General features: G+C 51.5%; 1 long non-coding RNA gene across 1 annotated transcript; it reads right to left on the reverse strand.

Moving 5' to 3' along the window:
- Positions 1–230: 230 nt before the first annotated feature.
- LOC134555273 (uncharacterized) lies at positions 231–2228 on the reverse strand. Its single transcript, XR_010081392.1, has 2 exons — positions 1807–2228; positions 231–1690 (listed from the first exon to the last, which is right to left on the reverse strand). It is a non-coding gene; the product is annotated as an uncharacterized LOC134555273 (long non-coding RNA).
- Positions 2229–15154: the final 12926 nt, after the last annotated feature.

A 15154-nucleotide genomic window follows, 5' to 3' on the forward strand; every position in this document is an offset into this window, starting at 1 on the left:
TATCTTAAAAACTGAGATAACACTTAAAACTCATAACTGATGGTTATACTGTAGAATTATTAATAATTCTTGTGTTATCTGCGAAAGGTAACAAAGGTTGCTTATTTGTTTTTTGTATTTCTTGTCATTTTTCTTCTATTATGAACAGGCATCTGTTCACAGAGACGCCTTGAGAAGAAATGTTTTGAGGGGGGGGGGGGGGGGAAAACCCAAACAAAATTCAACTGTCCCTCTAAAGGGAAAAGCTTCTGCTCACCTCAAAGGCAACGAAGCTATTTGGCCCTCCCTCAGTGGGGCTTTGGGGGCTCAAGGGCCCCAGGGCCGCCCCGCGGAGCTGGGGGAAATCCAAACAAACGTGGCCCCCATTTTTCTGTAAAGGAAAAAGCTTCTGCTCACCTCAAAGGCGACGAAGCTATTTGGCCCTGCCCTGAGTGGGGCTTTGGGGGCTCAATGGCCCCAGGGCCGCTCCGCAGAGCTGGGGGAAATCCAAACAAACGTGGCCCCCATTTCTATGTAAAAAAAAAAAAAAATTCAAGCGAAGCAACTCCCACAGCATTATCCGCTGTCTAGAGGAACGGCAAGTTCCTCGTGCCCTATTCGCAGCCAGCCGCTTGGCCCGCAGGGAAGGAGTGGGGGAGCGAACCCCGCCGCTCATGGCGGGGGGAAGGGGGAAAAGGAGCGAGGAGACCGCTCCTCCGTTCCTATGACGACTTGCTGTGCAAATTCACGCGGGAAGGAAATGGAGGGGATACGGAGAGGGGACAACGGAGCGGGGCTTGGCGGGGCTCAGCCCGCCGCCACCCTGCCGCCGCCTGTCTCAAGCGGAGAGCCGGTGGCCCCCCTCACCGCCCTGGGGGGAAGGGGGGGGGACGAAGAGGCAAAGCTGCTCCAAGCCGCCCGTCTCAGCGGCACCGCGCGGGGAAGGGACCTGCGCGCCCGCGGGGACGGGGGGAAACCGAGTACGGAAAAACGAGAGAGAGAGAGAGATTTTGCAGCCGCTGCAGCGCCCTGGAGCAGGGCGGGAGAAAAACCGAGCGAGAGAGAGAGAAGGCAGGGAGATCGCATCCGTGCTGCCATGCCTCTGTCTCACCGCACCCCCCACACCCGCACAAGGGAAAGAACAAAGTTAAAACACAGAGACACAAAGAAAGACAAGCCCTAAACTCACACAGGCAATCATAAAAACAAGCACAGGTAACGTTAAAAGCATAAAACACTCATAAAGTGAACTTTTCGCCCTGAACACACAGAAGGATACAGAGGGATCAAAGGTTTTCGATCCCGGTCCCGTCCGCAGGCCAGATGCGGGGCCACGCCGAGGAGGAAAGGATCGTTGTGTCACACTCTGGGTCGGAATCTGACCAGCTGTATCTTGGACGGGCTAGCATCTTTTAAAGTCACGGTACAGACTAGTCGCAGTGGATGATAGCGCAGGAACCACTGCCAGCCATCCGTGGTATGAAGAAAGGAGAAGGAAAAGCCAAGGAAGCGCCGTCTCTGCCGGCCGGGAGAGGCTTACAGACGCTCGCTTTGATCTTGGCCAGACAGAACCGAAAGAGGTCGGGGGAGCGCTGGGCAAGCTGTCGGCAGCGAAGAATTCCAGCTGCTCTTGTCAGGAAAGGCACAAGCTGTCCTCTCTCAGGAGAGGGGTTCCCCAGGTTTTTCTGGAACCTCTGCCCGGCTGTCTTTTCTAGAAATTAAAGTCCAGCTGTGCTGGGTGCCGTCCGACCTGCTGTCTTTTGGCAGGATTGACATGGTCAGCAGGACCAGCATTCTTTAGAAAAAACGTGGAGATATTTCGCTTACCTCTCTGAGGAGGCAGGTAGCAATTTTTCAAGCTTTGCTGCATGAATCAGTCCCGGCTGCGCTGAACTTCTTCGAAACGTCAGGTCACCAGATGTTGCTATGGTTTTCGGACGGCACAGAAATAACAACATGACTCTCCATGATGGTAAAGATGAGAGCAACCTTTATTCTTCTACATTCTACTTTTATAGAGTAGTTCGGTACAAAGAACATGATTGGTTATTCAGCGTCTACACCCTTTAGTAAACATTTCTTTCCAGTAAACACGTTGGAAAAACACCACCTGCAGATGGTTTCTCACTTCCCAAGGTTTGTTTGAATTCCTCCTTTAGATTTCTCAGGCTAACATGAGAAAGTTGCTCGTCTGCCTTTCACACAGACACTAGCAGAGCCTGAAGCCTAAATTCAGACCAATGTCAGGCCCACAATACTGCTAGGACATCAAATCAATTTTGTGCCATAAAGCCAGCAGACATGAGGTCTGCAGGGCTCTGCAGCCACACACACATTTTCTAGTGTCATTCCATGGCTGTAGGATCACCCTTGCCTTGCTCGCCAGGGCTCCCCTGCTTGTTCAAATCTGCCGTGAAATAGCAACTCATCACTCATGGGGCTGAGGATGCTGAGAACCAGAATGCAGCACCTTGAGCATGCCAGGCACATCCTCCTGCACCCCAGGCGGGCCAGGCCAGCAGGCACTAAAACCCAACATCCCAGCTCCCACGGCTGCTCACACGAAGCTGGCTCTGCGCAGCAGAACAAGTACCTCAAGCAGAAAAAGGCACTGTTTCCCTTTCCTGTGCTGATGCCAGGGAGAACTTAGTATTCAAAAACTGTTTTCAGATGTTTCACTTCACAGCTGGTGAATGAACCCAGAGAACTCAATAAACCCCCTTTGTGAGACATTATCTCTCATTAATCTCTCAAGTGAGGCTGGCACCTGGAATTGCATAAATTTTTACCTGCACATAGTAAGGAAACAGGAATGGGCCATCATCAGAAAGTATGCTATAATGGGAGAGTCACAAACAGCAAATAAAGAAGAAATTCTCATAAAATTTTCCTCTTGATCTCCTCCTGGCAAGAGGACATCAACTTTTGGAGAAGATGGGTCCTTGGAGGAAGAGATTTTAGAAGGAGGTAACACAAGGCAGCACAAGGGCCTTCAGCAGTCCGCAGGTGTTCCGGGGGCACTGCCTTTCCATTGGACATGTCAGGAAATTCTGAAAACTTCAAATGGTGCTGCCAGCTCAGGAGCAAACTGCTTCACAAGAACTGCCAGCTTGCAGATCCCTGCCTGATCCCAACCAGCTGCTCTGGACATGATGTGTGGTTTCTGTCTCATGCTTCTCCTGGCAGTAAGGTGGACTGGCAGTGCTGGAGAACAATGAACACTCCTACGAGTGGGACACAGCAACCAAAGCCACCCCCCTGAGGCAGGACAGCTCTGAAAAATGTTTGGAAAGGAGAGAGATGATTTAGGAAGTCTTGAACAGCTTGATGTAGAAATAGCATCCAGAGTGTTCTCCCTTGCAGGGAATTTTGAAATTTATTTGGGCATCCTTTGCTTTGGTGCAACAGATGGTAGGGAGGCATGGTGGTCTGGAATATTAATGCTTCCTCCAGCATCCATGTCCTTAGAGCTACTGGCAGCTCCATGTTTTTGCTGAGGATCACGCAACCTCATCTCTGTCTTGGGGCCAGGCTCTACCCACATCATCTAGGAATTAAAATTTGTGGCTCTGTCTGCAGTGACCCCCTCAGGATCGGGCATTTTGCATCAGGAAAGCTTCAGAGCAAAGGCTGGGGCTGGGAAGCAGGGATGTGCTTATGGGAGGGATACCACCCACTTTGTCCAAATGGGAAAGTCAGGAAAAAATAAAAATGCAGTGAAGCAAATCCATTCTATGACTGTAACCACCACCATGCACTGGCAAGTGTATTCAGCTTGGATTTTAAGAGTTGTCTTTTATTGATGCCTAATGTTCCATAACCAGTGTCCAACGAGGAGCAATAAGGCATTTCCCGTAGATAAAATGTATGTCTTTGGGCAATAACCAGGCAAAGGATCTTCAGCTACAATGTCAAGATATGACTTTGTACCATGGAACTGAATGTGTGGTAACTCCTCTGCTGCCATGCAATGGCTGCTTTCTCCTCCTTCCGGGGATGCTGCAGCAGCTCCCTGCACGCTGCAGCTCAGGCAGGCCGTGACCCCTTCAGCAAGGACACAATGAGCCAGCTCCATAGTTTAGTAACACGAGCCCCAGCAACCACACAGAACAATTCAATGGTGCCCACTCAGAGACCTGCTGGCTGAGATGTAATGTGTGACGACGATGCTGAGTAGCACACCCGTCTTTCTCAGACCCAGGGAGGCCTGTAACAGCCAGCAGGACGTGGTGGTCCATTTCAGCCCTCTCCAGGGCTGTGGAGGGAGGAGCTGGCTCAATGCTGCCATGAGTCCTAGCCCTCCCAAGCATGATGCTGTCAGCAGGCCAGGTGTTTTCTGCTGGGAAGACAATGCCATTGATCTGGTGGCTCATGCCATCCCTGCTTTGGGCTGCTGCGACTTCTGAGCATTGTTTCCCTGGCTGTCTCTGGCTGGCACACTCATCTCTCGTACCTCAGACCTCTGTCAGGCACTTCCCAGGGGCTCTGCCTGATGGAGCTCTTCCTTCATTTTTCTTACAAGTAGAAAATTACATCTCTACTATCAAGTGCAAAGAATGTGAATGCTGTGAGGCTCAAGGTTTGAAAGGCAGTGTGTACTCATGGCTGCTGTGCCTGTGCCATCCCAACACTCACTCCTTGATTCTTTTGTATTAACAAGGGCAGCACCAGGCTCGGGGCACGTGGCCTGGCAGGAGAAGGGATGTGCTTCATGGCTGGCTCTGCTCTTCTTCCGTGGGTTCACGTGGGATCCTGGAAATGCTGCCACTGCCCACAGTCAGCTAAAATCTGGAGCCTTGTGGAGACAGCAGCCGCAGTGCTGGGAATGCCCTGGCTGCAGCAAGTCTCCTCGCTTCCAAATCCAACTTTTCCAAAGGACATACCCTGGGGATTTGCTTCTGTCAGGATCAAACTTACAACAGGTGTCTGCTTTTTTCTCCCTTTTCCCCAACATCCCCCCAACACCACCCAGTGGCCCTTATCACGTTTCCAGTCTGTCCCTGGAAGAAATCCTGCCCTTCTCCTGCTTAAGCCTTGTCATAACGACCCCTTAATCCCTCCTTTCCTGGGCTGAGCAGCTTGCCATACCCATCTCCTGCAGCCCCAGCTTTTGCAAACACATGCCCAGGAGCACAACAGCCCCAAGAGGGGTGGGATGAACCCAGCACAGTTTCAGGAGCATGGGAGCAAGCTTGGTATTTAATCTGCTGTAGCCTCAAGTAGGAATTAACGAAGGATCTACCTGTAATTGTCAGTGCCTAAAGGACTGTTAAATATGTCCTTTAACTGGTTTCTGAAAGACATTTGCTATTTTAATAAACATCTCAAGAAAGAAAAGCTCTCTGTGAAGCATTAGCTCTGAGATCCACAAGCAATCTCACTAACATACAATATCAAGTTTGACTGACAAGGCCGATACCCATAAACCATGCTGATTGACACTAATTAGCCTGCCAGCTTTTAATTGCTTCTGATCGTGTTCTACATCACTCTGATTAAAAAATTAGACCCATGCAAAAAAATCAATGCAGCAGGGGATGGTTTGAGATCTCGGCTGGGCCTGAGACTTCACGCTGCCTCTGTTCACAGAGCATGGACACTTCTTTTCAGAGGGACGACAAGGAGCAGGGGGAGGCAGGCAGGGAAGAAACCTGTTAGGACAACCCCCCCCCCCCTGCTCAGGGTAGGTTTTCTCTGGAGGATCCTAAATCCTCCAGGAAGAAGGGGAGAGCAGCTAACCAGGCAAGGTGAGGCCAGGCCAGCAGCCTGAGCTGCAGTGTTACGGGCAGCAGGACCAGGGGGCGGGCAGGGCTGAGCTGAGGAGCTGACAGGATGATGGCCAGGCTGTCCCTTGTCCCCTTGGTCACTCACAGCCATGATTCCTCACAACCCCTGCTCTGAGACTGGACCTGAATCTCTTGCCACAGAAAGACAGGAACACACTTGGCAGAGAAGCCTTCTTTTCACTGTGTACCCTGGTCCCGGTGGATCCCAGGTCCCTGCAGCTGCCCCTCATGCCCGTGAGGGTGCACATCCACTGGGCCATCTTCTGATCCTCAGAGACCCTGAGCTGAAGCCTGCAACCTCCCATCAGGCTTGGAACACTAACCATGGCCAGAACCAAGTCATGTATTTCTCTCCTATCTCTTCTTCCTTCCCACGTGCCTGCCTTGGCAAGTGCATCCTACACTGCTCCCTCTCTGCTGCTTGCAGGCTGGATGTGGGGGGCAGCTCCAGCCCCCGTGCTCCCCTCCTGCTGCTGCCCACATCCCTGCCTGGCATTGCAGGAGTGTGGCTGCTGCAAGACCCAGGAAATGCCTCCCCTGTGCTCTCACTCCCCTTAGATAACTCTCAGGAAGCCTCTGTTTTTCATATCCCCCAGAGGCAGGGCAGCAGGATGAGCTCCTGAGGTTTGGTCCTGAGGACAATGCCCATGCCCAGCATGGGGCAAATGCTGCTCCATCCCACTCTCACATGCAGGCTGTGCATGTCCTCCCTTTTCTTTTCTGCTTTCCTTCTCTGCCACTCCTGGTTTGGCCCAGCCTGGATGCAGCAAGGGGGTTGATGAGCAGCGACACTCAAGAGTGGAGGGCAGCAGGAGATGGACACCAGTGCTGAAGAGTAGCCTTGACCAGGAAAGAGGGGATGAAAACATCCCAATGGCTGAGTGTCTGAGGGGAACCACTCCTTGGTTCTTTGCAAAGTCAAGGACATCCCAGGGGTCCTTCACCTCTCCCCTGACCGCCTTTTGATGCCTACAAGCCAGAGCTGAGGAGCTTTGTGAAATACACTGTTCCCATGGCAGCCAGCAGCAGTCCCAGACCAATAAAAGCCAAGATATGATCACACTCTATTAGTTTGATAGTATCATTTATAGTTGACTTAGAACTGCATCCCATCTAATTAAAAGGGAGCTGCTTGTGAAAAGCACAAGAGCAGCAAAAGGCAGAGAGGATTCTTGCCCTGAGCTCCATGCCTGTGCAGATGTCTTGTCGGTGAATGGCTTTTTATTTCCCGTTCTACACTACAGCTAATTTCATCCATCACCAGAACCAATGTGACTCATGCCCCCAGCAAGAGACAGATGCAGTAAGTAAGCACCAAGAGCAAGGGGAAAGCACTGCTCTGCGGAGCCAGTGTCATCTGGAGCTCCTCTCTTCCTTAATTATGCTCCTCTGTCTCCTGGGCTTTTCAGGGCTCGTGTTTCTGCAAAGTCAGGGAAAAGCAGGCAGCAAACACACAGAATCCAGCCCAAATCCTCCTCCTCCTCTTCCTCACTGTGAGCAGGCAAGTGGAGGGAAGCAAGGATGGCACAGGGCTGGCTCAGCACTCTGCTTAAAAGTGTTCATCTGGAGGCATAGGAGAGGGCATGGATTTCTCACAGAGATATGTCTTCAAACTAGTTATTCTTGTGGAAAACAAAATGCTGCATTTTCTCTTACATCCATAATGTCAGAATTCCCCAGAACGCCCCCAAATTAGGAGAGGAAAAGGAGAATGCGAAGAAGTAAGGGCTGACTGTGTCCTATTTTCCACCTGTGGGCTGCATTTCTGAGGCAGTTCTCAGCGGCTGGAGCAGTCTGGATGGTGTCTTTGCTCCCTGAACTATGATGAACAGAGCCCAGATCAGTGTGGGGGATGCTAAATAACCCCCCACTCCCCCAGACTATGGTTGGTCTCCTCTGCTGGAGCTGACAAGGAGTTAAAACAAATCTGGGAGCTCCCTGGGGCTTGCCTTGGCTGGGAGGTGGATGAGGATCTCCTGAATTTCACAGCAGGGCTCTGCACATCTTTGCCAGTATGGAGCAACCCAGCTGCTCTACTACAGAAGTCACCCTGGGCACAATCATTGCTGCTTTCACAGGCAACTGATTGCCAGAGCTGGAGAGGGACAGGAAAGCATTTGGAGGATGTAGGTCCTGCTGATGAGGGAAATGCAGGGAGGGAGGCCCCTGGCATTTCATGGCCCCATGGAGCCACTGCAGCCACCGTGGCCTTGCCTTCCTGGAGAGGGGAAGGAGAGACAGCAGGATCTGGAGCCTGCTTGGGTCCTATCACCTGTCACTGGTGCTGGGGCGTGTTTGTAAGACTGGGGGCATCACAAACTCCTGAGCTATTTAGGTGCTCTTGGAAGATCTGCCCTCTGTCCCTGGGCAAAGGTGCTGAAAGAACTTCCAGCCTGAAGGATGCAGAGCCGCTGGGGCTGAGTTCCCTCTCGCATCCCAGAGCATCCCCGGGGGATTCCTGATGCTGTGCAGTACCAGCAAGGAGCTCCTGGCCGTGCTCGCCCCTGCCAGCCGAGGAAATCCCCTCTGGCCAGCAGTACTCACAGCACAAGCTGCTGTCCCAGCCTGCCCTGAGGGTTTGCAAAGGATCTGGCAGCTCTAATCACAGCTATCTGAGAATTCCAACGAGCTGTCTCTTTCCTTCCAGACGCGTTTGCTGGAGCACTTTCCAAGGAGAAAGCTGTGCAGAACGCTGAGGGCAGAGGGGCAGCTTGCACAGGGCTCAGGGACTCACTGGGCAGGGAAGCAGCAAACCCCTCATCCCCTGTGCAGGCACCTATGCAGGCTGCGGTCCCCTCAGCCTGGGCACAAGCTCCTCCCAGGCTGTCTCCCAGGGAAGCGGGATTTCCTCTGAGCAGGGCTTTCCCCAGGTAAATCATGGAGTTCAGCATCCTGCTGTCTGTCCTTCAAGGTTATCACAGTGTCCCACAGCAACATCTCTGGGCTGCTCCTGCTGCCCCTGCCCTCACAGGTGAGGTTTTCTGGGCCGTCAGGGCATGCAGGGCTGGCCAGGAGTCCTCACATGGAGAGCAAAAACCCACCTGCCTTTCAGAGAGTGATAATAGAGCTGTGAAATTTCATCTGCTTTATTCCACAGGCAGCCTCCAGCACACTGGTGTTCCCACAGACTGCCAAGTTGTCTGCTCTCACACCACATTAGCTGTGCTCACTGCAGGCTCTCACCTCTCCTTGTGAGCACCAGCATCTCCCTGATGGATGCAGGATCTGCTCCTCAAAAGTCAAGCTGCCAGCCCCCAGTGCTCATACAAAATGCAGCTTTCTAGGTGCTAAATCTTACTCTTGCAGGCTTTGCAAAAAATTCAGGTCCCAATGAGCCCTTCTTGTCAGAAAGATGCCACTGGCAGCCTCTGGCTTGTCCCCCACTGAGGAGCTTGGGGACCAGCTCCCAGCAAAGCTGCACAGCCCTTGGCACAGGGACATTGCCACAGGACCTCCCCTGCTTGCCTGGGCTGGTGCCTCTCACCCTAAACTCAGAACTTCAATGTCGCATTAAAATTCTTCTGTGTTCAACATTCCATCTCATCCATGGAGGATCTCCTGTCTAGACCCAGGGCCACCTTTCCATTTCCTTTGAGGCCATCACCAGAGTTTATCAGTTAACAGTTTCCAAATGCAGCCCTTCATTCCCTCTGCAAAACGCTGCCTTCCTTGGCTTTCAGCACTGTGCTGCTGCTGTCCTGCCGGGAAGCAGAGCCACTGGAGCTGCCTCCCAGGAAAGCTGTCTCTGCCCAGCTGCTGGGCTGGCTGTCAGTCACACCTCAGACAGGCTGCAATTAGTGGGGGTGTTGCATTCTCCAAGCCTGCTGCTGGCTCCATCCTGACACTTTCAGGAGATCCTGGCTCATACCAGAGAAAAAACCCTGTGAATTATTTCGGCTCTGTCCCTACCAGTTTCTTTCCCTGGAGCCTGGTGGCAGCTCTGCTGATGGGCCAGAGGCCACACGTGGGATTTTGCAGCTTGTGGCTGGTCTCTGCTGCTACATTCCCCTGTCAAACACTGACACAAGGAGCACAGTCAATAATTGGAACTGATGAACTGCTTAAAGCAAAGTCTCTTTCTTACCCCATGTTAGCATACACCACCAGAATGCAGGAAAATTAAGCAAACCCATGAAGCAGAAGCCAAATTATCTACAAACAGGTTTTCTTTCCAGAGGTGTCAGTCACTTTTCAAATTATTTTCCCTAGCTGGGGCTGGTGAGGGAAGACGTCTGGGATAAAGGTGCCTTCTGCTGCCGTCATGCTGAGGGGCTATGTGACAGCCTCTCTGCCTGACAGGCCTGAAGAATCAGATCATTTCTCTGTAAAATCAGCTTTCACAGCAATGTCCCCAGGAGGTGAGGATGACAGGCTGGCAAGGAGCAAGTAGCCATGGCAGGATGAAAGCCAGCAAGGGGTAGAGCAGCTGGAAAAGCATGTGAGAGCAGCCTGGCCAGTGGTCCACGTGCTTTAATGGAAAATTAATTCCTCTCCTTACATTTAAACAAAAAATGAATCCTGTCAAACCCTTTGTGTTTTTTCCACTTAGTTCCAAGGCTGATGGACAAAAGTGAATGTGTTGGCATTACACACAGGCACCTGTCATGGTATCACCCACCAGCCTGATTAATACACAAGGTGTGCATGTGTGCAGTTTATAGTCTGAAAATTGGCTCACAGAGGGGTATCAAAGTACCTGGGAATGGAAAACCTTCACCCAGTGGGGGTAATTCTGTGGCACCTCTCAGACAAGCAGTCTTCTGTTGCATTATTTTCTCATTGAGATGATTCAAAGTGAGCAGGAATGGGCTTATTTAAGTAATAAGCAGGCAGGGCTGGGAGCTGCTCTGCAAAGCTCTACATTTATTTCCCCCTCGAGCTGCTGCAGCACCCATTGCTCAGCCAGCAGGATGTTGCAGGATGGAGAGCAGGTCAGGCCCTTGCTCCAGGGCGATGCTCTTCCCCTAAAATCTCCTTCCAGCCTGGAGGGCTCTGATACACCTTCTGAGGTGCAAATCAAAGCAGCAGCATCAAAGGAGACAACAGTGGGGGAGAAAGGAGCCTTCAAAGGCCACTGGGCACTGCGCCAAAGAGAATCTATTTTTTATCACCTTTCCTGCCCGTTGTACTGGGCTCTCCCTGCCCAAGGCATGCAGTGAGTGAGGGCAACGCCTCCTGCCACTGAAGCCAGCAAAGCAGGAGGGCGAGAGATGCTGCCCAGGGCCAAGGACAAGTGAGGAGTCAAGCCCATAAAAATGAGAAGTCCCTGGGCTTCCCTGGAGAGCGTTGGGCAGCTGGGTGCCCCTGCCTGCTCCAGCTGTGCCTTGGGGGCAGCCACTCTTGCCCGTGCTGGATCCTCCAGCACCCAGCCCTAACAAAGCACAGGCAGCAGAGGTTTTCATCAGTCACACCAGGGAGGCATTTTCCCTTGGCAATCACTCCTGACAGGCAGCTTGCTTCCTTTGGATGCTCATGTGCTGCTGCTGTCCTTCCTCCTGCCACCCTGGCTGTGATCTGCACCTGTTCAGAATTTGCTCACATTTTTGGACTCCTCCTGAGATTGGTCACCCTCTGCCATACAATCCCTCCAAAAATCCCGCTCAGGACCAAACTCAGGTGTGAGACCAAAAGTATCCAAGCCAGAAGTCAATATGCTCTTGAGCCAACCTGTCCCAAGGAACCTTCACCCTCATCAAAAGGGGTGAATAAAATTATTGTGTCTGCAAAATCATTGCAGGAGAACCCAGCTGCTTTGCCTTTTCAGTGTTTATGACCCTTTATATTTGTGAATGCTCAAAAATATCAGCTTATGCCCATGTTGGTGGAAAGGAAATGCATCACGTCTATTTAAGAGCAGAAAATAAGTAGGGAATCTTCCTGCCATATGGAAAAGCTCCTTTTATTATCTGTATAATAATTGCACAGACTTCCTTCCAGTCTGCAGATAATTTACAGAGGACAAGGTGCTCTCGTTAAGGATAAAATCTCATCAAAAATAAACCTCTTTTTCCAGAAAAATATTTAATTTGGATTTGGTAGGGGTCTCAAGCTCATGCAAAGTGCCCTTGCAAATCGCCCCACACACACACGGTGCCACCTTTCTGATGAGCACAGTGAATGTCTGTATTCCAGGGTTCAAAGGAATTCACTGTTTTCAAATCAAAACATTTCTGACAGTTTTTCAGCTGAAACACACAGCTGCTCTGTAAATGCTTGATCTCTTGGAGTGCAAGGGCACTTTGCTAAGCCCTGTGATTTCTTTCTGAATGTCCACCAGGCTTCCATGGTCCTACACCTGAAAACTCATCTGGGGGTGATAACTAGTGGTGCATTTATGGAGAAGGCAGCTTCAAGTGCTCCAGAAGATGGACACCATGCAGTCTAGCCATGCCTACCTTGGGCCAAAGGCAGCTGGGAACTGCTCTGTGTGCCAGACCTTGCTGGGCCAGCCTGGACAATCCCATACCCACTGTCCTGCTCTGTTTCATATGTTTCATATATAGATTTGTTTCACATATAGATTTTTTTAAGGAATAAGCAGGCATTCATACAGCATCCTGGCACCAGAACATGCATCATCCTGTTGTGCCAGGGTGAGGCTGGGCAGGGAAGGGCTCCTGCTGTGGGCAGGCTGCTCTTCATGTGTGCTGCTGGCCTTGCATCCTCAGCTTCCACCCACCAACACCAGCCCTGATTTCCCCAAGGCCCCCACCAGCCAGCAGCTTTTTCCTTCCTCTTCTGCTTCCAAATCAGTGTGAAGCGGAAAGCAGGAGGAAAGATTTCCATTTGAATGCTTCGAGGCTGATTACACTGGAAAAGCAACTGGGAATAGGGCAAACATAATCACAGGTAGCGATGTGAGCATCACTAAATCAGGCACTGGAAAAGCAGCCTCTTCCAAAAAACTTCATTTCCTCTAATTCCTGCCTTTTGCCAGGCTGGTGAGGTATTTATAGCACCTTGTTTGGTATCAAAATCTCTGCAGATGCTGTCCATGGAGCAGCACCCAGACTTGGTCCCTGACTAATGGCAACCTGTCACAGGTGTCACCCCTCCAGCCCTGGCAGACAGGGCTCAGCCCTTGCTGCTCTGCAGAGGGGATGGCACCTCAGAGCTTCTCCCCAGAGCTGGTAGTTTGTTTATGTGTTCCCAGCTATGTGACAGGGAAGGGAGATTCTGGGGAGACAACAAGCCTTCAGGAGAACAAAGCAAAGACTTTCTTCATCATGGCAAGGAAAAGCCCTTATGTACTGAAGTTGTCAAAAGCATGGCCTGAATTATTTAGGGAGAGCTCTGTGATGCCTTCACAGAGTGCAGCAAACTGCTGTATCTACAAGGTGTGTGGGAAGCAGCTGCTCTGGCATCTGACACTGAACATCAGGAGAGGGCCCAGACTGGAAGTGTTGTTTTTACAGCATTAATTATGGATGCTACTCCAAGCATCCCCCAGCAGATACCCTCTGCTTGGAGCTTCACTACTCTGTGAGCTACACTACAACATCCGCCTGCTCCTGGGAAAGACAAGCCCCACAAGTGGGTGGAAGGGTGCAGGGGCACCCCAAGGGGCCCTTGGATGAGGCTGGTGCATTCAGTAGTTCATGGATGTATTTTTCAGATGTATCCTTTTGCAGGGATGCACCAGCACACTCAGGTTACAGGAACGCCTCTGCTCCTGGGTTTGGGTGGGTTCAGTTCACCTGAGTATTTCAGACCGTTCTTTTCTCTTCTAAATATATGCCAAGCCCTCAGCAGATAGGATCTCTCCTACTTCAGCATTTTCATGTAAGCTTAATTCTTGATTTTACTGGAAGCTGGTGTTCTCTCAGAGTTGCCATAGTTACTGATGCATGCGTTTCTGATTTCACACGCTAATGACTGTCCCAACCTCTTGTTTGTGGAATAAACTATGTAACCCTGAAAGCAACATAAAATGAAATATTAAAGCACTTACGGTTCAGAAAGCAGACTTCATGAATCAGCAATTGGAATTAATTGCATTATCAAGCCTGGATTAAAATAATCCAAGCCTCTAGGCCAACCAAGAGATCAGGACGGCCTCCAAACCAGAATTTTTTGGGATGCTCCAAGTTTGAGAGGCAGTGTGGTGTTGTGGGGAGTGTCACCCCATCCCTGCACACCAAGATTACCCAGGCAGTGCCTCCAGCTTTGCTGCTGCATGAAATGATGGAGAGATTTGGAGGCTGGCACCAGAGGAACAGGTGCAGAAGCCATGCCCTGGAGCAGCCTATCCTGAAGAGCAACATCACCATGGGAGGAACCACCCCCACTTCCAATGCTTTTTTCCTGCCCCCAGGAAAGAGGAGAAGCAGGTGTTCTGGATAGCACTGGATAACACCCAGAGTGGCGTGGGGAAGGGTGAAGCAATGGCCATGGAGCACAGTCCAGCCCTGCAGCCTGGCTCTCCTGTGCCCTGGTGGCTTCTGCAGCTCTGACTCCCACCTGGAAGGCTTGTGATGCTTTCCTACCACCCCAGAGCTGCTGTCTCTGCCTGCTCCCACACCAGCCATGCCCTGGGGACTGCCAGAAGTTCTGATACATCCCTGCTAGCCCCAAGCCTGATAGTGGCTCTGTCCTCAGAGAGGTCACAGGGCAGCAAGGTGTCCCTGTCAGGGGCATTGTCTTCACCTGAATACACATGGGGTAGGTGAGCAGTGGATGACAGGTCAGAACTGCCTTTCCTTATGCCTGTACTGATACAACTCATTACACACTTGACTGGCTTGAGACTAAATTATAATAAATAAATAAAATACTTACATTTCCAGCAGTGGGGTGGAAGCGCAGCATTCCCTCCCCTGCCAATGCCAAGCTCTGCTAGCAGTGGCCCTTTCCCCTGGCACTGGGGGACCATTGCCATGTCCTGCAGCACTCCTATGTCCCTGGCAGCTCCCAGGGATCCCATCCCCCCAGGCACGGCAGCTCATGCTGGGAACCCGCTGTGGTGTCCTGGCCTTAGCTGTCTGGCAATTAAAATAGATTTGGATGGTCACAATTTAAACAAATAGCAATTAGAGCTGAGGCAGGCTGGGGAGCAGCAGCAGAGTCCTGCCCTTGACGCTCAAGCTGGGTCTGTGTGCAGGTGCCACCCAGGGAGCTGGGCCAGCGCTGTCTGCCACATGTGTTGGACAAGCACTCACAGCCCTTGGCAGCGCAGAGCCTGCCAGCCTTGGGACAAGATCTTGACCCAGAGCCCAGATTTAAATAACCCTTCCAAAGGCTGGCCTGTCTTCTGGCACACACCCTGTCCCTTTCCAACACTCAGGAGCACGGCTGAGCTCTGCCTGGGAGCAGTTTCCAGCCTCAGTCCCATGGATGCAGGGTTATTTTTAACCCCTCTTGGCTCTGGCAGACGCCAGCTTTGGCAGGAG

Source organism: Prinia subflava, chromosome 10 (assembly GCF_021018805.1).
Source record: "Prinia subflava isolate CZ2003 ecotype Zambia chromosome 10, Cam_Psub_1.2, whole genome shotgun sequence".
In the NCBI taxonomy this organism is placed as follows: Eukaryota; Metazoa; Chordata; class Aves; order Passeriformes; family Cisticolidae; genus Prinia; species Prinia subflava.